This window comes from Manis pentadactyla, chromosome X, assembly GCF_030020395.1.
Source record: "Manis pentadactyla isolate mManPen7 chromosome X, mManPen7.hap1, whole genome shotgun sequence".
In the NCBI taxonomy this organism is placed as follows: Eukaryota; Metazoa; Chordata; class Mammalia; order Pholidota; family Manidae; genus Manis; species Manis pentadactyla.
The window spans coordinates 72,130,065-72,136,064 of record NC_080038.1 but is presented as its reverse complement, the minus strand read 5'-3'; positions in this window follow the sequence as shown (position 1 = coordinate 72,136,064).

Here is a 6,000-nt window from a genome sequence, read left to right as displayed (position 1 = left end):
TTCTCCTTTTTTCACTGTAAATCTAAAGAGCTGTCAGTTATGTTTTTTCTAGCTCCTTTTAGGTCTGTCTCAATATTTTTATATGGTTTTAGCTCTTCTCACTTGTTCTGAAGATTCTAGTTACATGCCTGTCTGCACACTGGATACAGTCATCTAAAAACAATACATAACTTCTTGAGAGCTGATAGAAGTTGGCTGAATCAAAGATGAATCTCTAGATAGGCCCAGATTTCCATCCTGCTTGGGGTTTATTTCTCTACCCTTCCTGCTCACCTAAAGTCTCATCTTCTCTGAATAGTATAGCATCCTTACGTGAGATGTTCAATGACTGACAATAGTCATACTGCTTTACTGAGTGTTCTTGTATGTCAGATACTACAGAGATACTGGCAGACCAGGCATGAATAAAACATGGATTCCTGCCCTTGCAGAGCTCCAAGTCTATCAGACTGTGAATATCAAAGCATTTCCTCACCTTAATGGCTTTCCTCTCGCTCTGCCTGGCCAGATTCTTTGACAAACTAAATGGCTAGAAATAAAGGTGACATTTCATGCTTATGGAGAATCTTACTGTTTCTAAGAGAACCCCCAGATATATGGTGGCAGAAAAACTGAAATATCCAATTCAACTACATATGCTGTTATAAGACTGTCAGTGACTAGGTCACAGCCATCTTCGGTGGAGAGAAAGCTATGTCTTCTTTCATTTATTCTCCAATATCCTTGGGAAATATGTTCCAGCAGTCAGGAATTGTAAAGGGGATACAAGGATCTATTGGGAAAAGAAACAATAAAACATCCACATGAGTGATAAAGCATACAGTTGCTCCCAAATTACTACGGGGCAGAAGGAGACTTACTTTTCTTTCCTATGCCCTGATATATCCATAGGAGGTCTTAGGTGCTTTGGGGCTTTGAATCACTCTAAGGTAGGTTTCATTGAAAGGTATCTGTGGAGAGAACTCTATGTAAAACAAACACACAAAACACTAACAGCAACCTGGGGTCAAAAGAAGGATTGTATTTTTGAATTTGCAGGTTATATTCATCAGCCTAAATAAAATTGTTCTGAGACTAAAAGTTGGCCTATTGTGCAAAGCTTTGTTCATACCACCATTCGACCTTCCAGAACTTTACCCTTTCAGTTACAGAATTTCCTTGTGTTATATGCAGAACCCAGCTTTTGACTACAGGAAAATCTGGGTTCTATTCCCTACTCAGCCACACAAAAAATATGATGCCAAATTATTTAACCACTCTAAGATTACTTCTCTTTGTCTGCAAAATGTGACTAATAATTAAGTTTGTGCAGAGTTACTTAAGTACATCTCTAGTGCATATGAAGAGCTTACTACAATACCTGACACAGAGAAGATGTTCAGATTAGGGTATTTCACTGCCTCTCTCCCTTCTCCTCAATTGATCGCTGAGCCAAAGTGCAAATGCATGACTAAAACATGACTTAGAAATGTGTGAAAGTGCCCAGTTCAAGGAGACTGAAAGCACAGAGGTTCTTTCAGAATTTTGCCAAGAAACCATCCTGGATGTGGACTTTAATTCCTTCATTCTCCAGTCCCAAAGTTCCTGAACATGAGTTCTGTCTACTTAGTATTTCCTTTCTAGACTAACTCATCACTTGTTCTTATTTTCATTTGTTGGAATGAAGTTTTCTTATAATCCTGGAAATAAGGCATCTACATTTCTTCCTGTGATTAGAAATGAATGTTTTTTTCTGCCTGTTAATGCTAATCAGTAGGAAAATATACCAACATATTTTCTCCAATCTAGTGAAGTATATACAGCTCACTTTCACATGTAATCTAATTGGACATTTCCAACAAGCTTAAGATCATATGTCCAATAACTGTTTATATAGGGGAAAATGTCCCATGATAAGAAAGTATCCCAAGGTTATATAAGTGATAGGAATGAATCTGCTACTGAAGCTTGGAATACCATTATCTTTGTGTAGTGGCACACACATACATCAGGATACTTCTTGGCTACTGACATACCAATTTATCAAAGAAGAATTTATATTCTGTTGCACAGATGAGCCCTTCTCGACTGAGTCATAAAAAAATGTTTTCTTTTCCAAAATGAAGAAAATGATTTTATTGTGGAAACATAAACAAAATCATTTAAATTTAGACCTCTGCTTAACAATATCATTTACATTTTGTGCAAACAATGGACATAAGTCATTTTTGAACAGTATATTTAGTCAAAATATATTTTCTAATGGAGAGGTCAGTCAACTGGGCTCTTATTATCTCTGAAAACCAAATATCTGGCCATATGCATTTGTCTTCTTCCTATCTTTTCAAATGATTGAAAATCATCCCCTTAATAAGTAAAGATGCTGAGTAATATTATCTTAAATATTTATGGCATTATACAGCTTACTAAGAACATTGATATATATTATCTTTTGAAATCATGGTGAAATAATTACTGTCCAGTTTTATAATTGAGGAAACAGAAAATACATGATTAAGTAACTAGCTCAATTTCATATAGCTAGTAAGTAGGAGGACCACACTTTGAACTCAGGTCTTCTGGCTATAATTCCAAAGCTTTACTCATGACATTTTATTCTTATTATGGAAACAAACCATTTACTTCTTTCATTGGTAACAATTACACTTCTAACTTTGTAATAAAAATCATAAAAACATTATGCCAGGTAACATTTTCCTAAATAGCAAATCAAAGAAATACTAGCTTCTGGAAACTATAAAACAGCTATACTTGTTTTTCTATATAAGTAGATATTGGAATGATTTGGGGGATGTGGTCAAGGGAGAAACAGTGAGTAGTTTGGTTAATATGGTTGCTAAGGCAATAGGAACCTTTCATTATTTATGATTTTGAAAATCAAATGCTTTCAATTAACACCAAAGTAAAACAGGTACTGAACTGGTTGTCAAAGGCTAGTGTATCTGAACATAGCATTTGTTTGAGGAGTCTTTTTTCTAAAAGAAAATACTTATCATAGTCATCAAATCACTTTGTTACACAAATAGTAAGAGGAATATCATACTTTCACAGGTAATCTACAGGGCAAGACACTTAGGCTTACTGGGATCACTTTCCTGGAAAATCTCCGGTGGCATTTAGCAGAAAATTATTCAAGGAATCTTGGGCCAGCCACTCTTTACCTCAATTTTCCCATCTGCACAATGAAAGATGGACTTCACTAAATAATATTTAGAAGACCCTTCCAGTTCTGATTTCCTTTAGTTCTCTGAAATTTAAACAACTAGCTTACTCAAGACGTCTTTGGACATAGAAAGTGCCTGGCATTTATGCCTGTCCTAATTCAGTCTAAAAATTCAGAAGAGGGGGAAGAGCCAATCTCTCTTTGGTCTAGATAGAGGTTCTGTTAACTTTCCATCATTTCTGGCCTGGCAATTTAATGGGGAGCACATGGACCTTAGATAAAGCCAAGCAGCCAAGGAGCCAAGTCAGCCATGCTCCTGACTCTTACTAACTCAAGGCACCCTAAGTTTTGTTCTTTGATCTTAGTGAGCAAACAATTAGGCTTATTAATGTAGGGCTATTATAAAGAGGAATATAATGACTTGGAAAAGGCTGAAGCTTCTCAATTGTAAAGATGTTTTTTAAAAAATACGTTCTTATTATAGCTAGATGTGGGTGTAAGTAAAATATACTTCATAGTCAATAGTTTGCATTATTCTTCTGGGGAAATAAGACTTTTATTGGCTGGGTGAGGTTTTGGAAATTTTTGTCATAAGTCAGCTTCCACACAGAAGCAGTGCAGATCAGTATCAGAGAATCCAAGTGAGAGTAAGGGTCTATACTTTTTCCACCCCATCTTACTAGCTGCCTTATGCCTTGAAAAGCCACATTCTTTCTACATAGTAGTGATAAATACACTATTTTGTTCCTCTGTGTCTTGCCAATGGGTTTCTGTCCCAGACAAGTTCACTATGCATTTAATGAGGCCAAGGAAGAACAATGAATGTCCTTGGGGTGAAAGGGTTTGTACCCAACTTTATTCCCATGGTGGCAGGTCAGTCACTAGAATCCCATCCACTCAAAACTAGTCTGCATGCAGCAAGCCCATCTCTGCCTCTGGAGCTCTACCCCTGCAGCTGCCTCAGTCTCTGCTCTCCTGCAGCCTCACAGCCCTGCAGCTGTGCAGCAGTTCAGAGCACTGGACAGAGCTCTTTATATAGAGTCACTAACAAGGTATGGCCCACATGTGTGTAGTGAACAAGCCAGCCAGGACTAGGTGAGAATCCTGGCCATAGGAACCTTAATTTTCTCCATACTCTGTAATCCCCTTAATCTTCATATCCATGTCTAATACAATGCAAGCCTCATTGTGATTATTAAGGACCTGTCCTTTCTTTTAAGGGATTTAGTTTTTACTTTAGCTAATATGGTATTCTGGCATATTAAATAGTTTTTATAAAGGTTTTGTATTTTTTGAAAGGTTAGATACAGACTTTTTATCTGTATTTTTGTAAACACTTTCTCAGTTTCTCTTTTGGAATACATATCTAACATTCTGGTTATTTTTGCTGTATTTGTCGTCAATAGTATTTATTGCAAATAATATGGTAGCCATTTGTGATTAGACATATGCATTCAAGTAAATGTACCTCCCTCTTTAAATATTTTGTGCATTGAATAACACTAAAAATAGCTGAAGGTAATCTTGCAACCTCATTAGTTTGTTTTCCTTTAAGTCTTTTACCAAAAGAAAAGAAAAAAACCTTGACTCAAACCAGATGGAGCTGTCAAGGATCATTCACACAGGTGAGCTGAATTGAGCTGATTAGTTGTTAAGTGCTTACAGCTGTTAGGTTAGACATTGAGGAAATTGTAGATCAGGGCCTCTCCTTACTAGAGAATATTTGGAACAAGCATCAAAAAGAAATATAGAACAGTTATGAGAATTATTTTTGTTAGGTTTGCAAAGTAAAATAAGAAAAATGACAAACAAAAACAGAAACTGCCAAAGGCTTCTTAGATTAACAAATACAGCAGGAGATTTTGAATAGCTTTTTGTCTTAATGGTGAGTTTAAAATGAGAAATAATCCAATTATCTTAAAGCAGACTTAATGAAATGTAAAGTTCCTCAGTGAAATTGCTGACATTTTTCCTTCTCAAATTTTGGAGACAGCCTCAAATATAAAATATCTCACTGAAAGTTGAAATATTGCATATTCTATACAGTGCATTGAAGCTTCCTAAAAATTTCAAAGACCAACAGCATTCTATGTGTGGCAAATAGCCAAGCAAATATCTTCAGTTTAATGTTAGGTCCATAAAGCATGTAGGTGGATATATTGTAAGTAAAAAAAAAGAACTTAATAACCTTATATTTTATTGATCATATAGTTTTATTGACTAAAAGCAGAAACAAAGATAGTGTGGGGAAAATTTATGTTCCTATGGCCAGGATCCTAACCTGACCCTAAACTATTTGATACTGTAACTGGTCTGCTGCTAGGCTACTGCTTCCACACCCTAGGCAATAAGCTATTATTGACTAAGTCACTATATAAAGAGCTCTGCCAGGTGCTCTGGGTGGAGATAAAGACATAAGTAGATTACTGACTTGCAGACTGATGGATACAGACATGACTCTAGTGCTTGACCTACTGCCAGGAAAATGCCCCTCAGGCAAGACACTTTCTTATAAAACTCAGCTCCCTCTTTAGTCTACTTGTAGATCTTAATGTACCCTGCTGTGCCTTTGTTCATTTGCTTTTCAAATCCTAGAATATCTACCAAGGGATAGTGTTTAAACACAGATAAACTGTTTTATTCCAACACTTACTAGCTGTATTAACTTAAGCAAGTTATTAAAGGTCTCTGTGTTTCTTAGTGTGCTTATGAGTATTAAATGAACCAGTACATGAAATGCTGAAGAAGGTTCCTGGTGCAGAGTAGCTGCTCTGTAAGTGTTTGCTATTAATTTTTTTTCTTCCTCCCTACTTCAAGGACCAGTTTACTCCCCATTT